We start from the raw sequence: 2,911 nt of genomic DNA on the forward strand, positions 1-2,911 counted from the left end.
CACTGTAGAAAAATATTGTAGACTATTTCATTTAGAAGTTCCTGGACTAATATCATGCTTCTCCTACCTTCCAGAAAATCCTGGTTTAACTTTTTGTTCATATAAACGTTGATCGCAATTTCTTTATTTACGACACTCACGTGGAATGCCTATGCTTGTGGTTTTTTTTTTTTTTTATGGCCTTTATTATGTTGAGGTAGGTTCCCTCTATGCCCACTTTCTAGAGAGTTTTTATCATAAATGGGTGTTGGATCTTGTCAAAAGCTTTTTCTGCATCTATTGAGATGATCATACGGTTTTTATTCTTCAATTTGTTAATATGGTGTATCACGTTGATTGATTTGCATATAGTAAAGAATCCTTGCATCCCTGGGGTAAATCCCACTTGATCATGGTGTATGATCCTTTCAATGTGTTGTTGGATTCTGTTTGCTAGTATTTTGCTGAGGATTTTTGCATCTATATTTATCAGTGATATTGGTCTGTAATTTTCTTTTTTTGTAGTATCTTTGTCTGGTTTTGGTATCAGGGTGATGGTGGCCTCATAGAATGAGTTTGGGAGTGTTCCTTCCTCTGCAGTTTTCTGGAAGAGCTTGAGAAGGATGGGTGTTAGCTCTTCCCTAAATGTTTGATAGAATTCACCTGTGAAGCCATCTGGTCCTGGACTTTTGTTTGTTGGAAGATTTTTAATCACAGTTTCAATCTCCTTACTTGTGATTGGTCTGTTCACATTTTCTATTTCTTCTTGGTTCAGTCTTGGAAGGTTATACCTTTCTAAGAATTTGTCCATTTCTTCCAGGTTGTCCATTTTATTGGCCTAGGGTTGCTTGTAGGAGTCTCTTAGGAGTCTTTGTATTTCTACGGTGTCTGTTGTAACTTCTCCTTTTTCATTTCTAATTTTATTGATTTGAGTCCTCTCCCTCTTTTTCTTGATGAGTCTGGCTAAAGGTTTATCAATTTTGTTTATCTTCTCAAAGAACCAGCTTTTGGTTTTATTGATCTTTGCTACTGTTTTCTTTGTTTCTATTTCATTTATTTCTACTCTGATCTTTATGATTTCTTTCCTTCTACTAACTTTGGGTTTTGTTTGTTCTTCTTTCTCTAGTTCCTTTAGGTGTAAAGTTAGATCGTTTTTTTGAGGCTTCTCTTGTTTCTTGAGGTAGGCTTGTATTGCTATAAACTTCCCTCTTAGAACTGCTTTTGCTGCATCCCAGAGGTTTTGGATCGTCATGTTTCGTTGTCATTTGTCTCTAGGTATTTTTTGATTTCCTCTTTGATTTCTTCAGTGATCTCTTGGTTATTCAGTAATGTATTGTTTAGCCTCCGTGTGTTTGTGATTTTTATGTTTTTTTCCCCCTGTAATTGATGTCTAATCTCATAGCATTGTGGTCAGAAAAGATGCTTGATATGATTTCAATTTTCTTAAATTTACTGAGGCTTGATTTGTGACCCAAGATGTGATCTATCCTGGAGAATGTTCCGTGTGCACTTGAGAAGAAAGTGTAACCTGCTGTTTTTGAATGGAATATCCTATAAATATTAATTAAATCTATCTGGTCTCTTGTGTCATTTAAAGCTTCTGTTTCCTTATTAATTTTCTGTTTGGGTGATCTGTCCGTTGGGGTAAGTGAGCTGTTAAAGTCCCACACTATTACTGTGTTACTGTCGATTTCCTCTTTTACAGCTGTTAGCAGTTGCCTTATGTATTGAGGTGCTCCTATGTTGGGTGCATATATATTTATAATTGTTATATCTTCTTCTTGGATTGATCCCTTGATCATTATGTAGTGTCGTTCCTTGTCTCTTGTAACATTCTTTATTTTAAAGTCTATTTTGTCTGATATGAGTATTGCTACTCCAGCTTTCTTTTGATTTCCATTTGCATGGAGCACCTTTTTCCATCCCCTCACTTTCAGTCTGTATGTGTCCCTAGGTCTGAAGTGGGTCTCTTGTAGACTGCATATATATGGGTCTTGTTTCTGTATCCATTCAGCGAGCCTGCGTCTTTTGGTTGGAGCATTTAAGCCAATCATGTTTAAGGTAATTATCGCTGTGTATGTTCCTATTACCATTTTCTTAATTGTTATGGGTTTGTTTTTGTAGATCCTTTTCTTCGCTTGTGTTTCCCACTTAGAGAAGTTCCTTTAGCATTTGTTGTAGAGCTGGTTTGGTGGTGCTGAATTCTCTTAGTTTTTGCTTGTCTGTAAAGCTTTTGATTTCTCCATCGAATCTAAATGAGATCCTTGCCGGGTAGAGTAATCTTGGTTGTAGGTTCTTCCCTTTCATCACTTTAAATACATCATACCACTCCCTCCTGGCTTATAGAGTTTCTGCTGAGAAATCAGCTGTTAACTTTATGGGAATTCCCCTGTATGTTATTTGTCGTTTTTCCCTTGTTGCTTTCAATTATTTTTCTTTGTCTGTAATTTTTGTCAGTTTGATTACTGTGTGTCTCGGTGTGTTTTTCTTTGGGTTTATCCTGCCTGGGACTCTCTGCGCTTCCTGGACTTGGGTGGCTATTTCCTTTTCCATGTTAGGGAAGTTTTCGCCTATAATCTCTTCAGATATTTTCTCGGGTCCTTTCTCTCTCTCTTCTCCTTCTGGGACCCCTAAAATGCGAATGTTGTTGCATCTCATGTTGTCCCAGAGGTCTCTTAGGCTGTCTTCATTTCTTTTCATTCTTTTTTCTTTATTCTGTTCTGTGGCTGTGAATTCCACCATTCTGTCTTCCGGATCACTTATCTGTTCTTCTGCCTCAGTTATTCTGCTATTGATTCCTTCTAGTGTATTTTTCATTTCAGTTATTGTATTGTTCAACTCTGTTTATTTTTTAATTTTTCTAGGTCTTTGTTAAACATTTCTTGCATCTTGCCTCCATTCTATTTCCGAGGTCCTGGATCATCTTCACTAT

The sequence above is a fragment of the Lipotes vexillifer genome, unplaced genomic scaffold (genome assembly GCF_000442215.2).
Source record: "Lipotes vexillifer unplaced genomic scaffold, Lipotes_vexillifer_v1.1 scaffold1858, whole genome shotgun sequence".
NCBI classification, from domain to species: domain Eukaryota; kingdom Metazoa; phylum Chordata; class Mammalia; order Artiodactyla; family Lipotidae; genus Lipotes; species Lipotes vexillifer.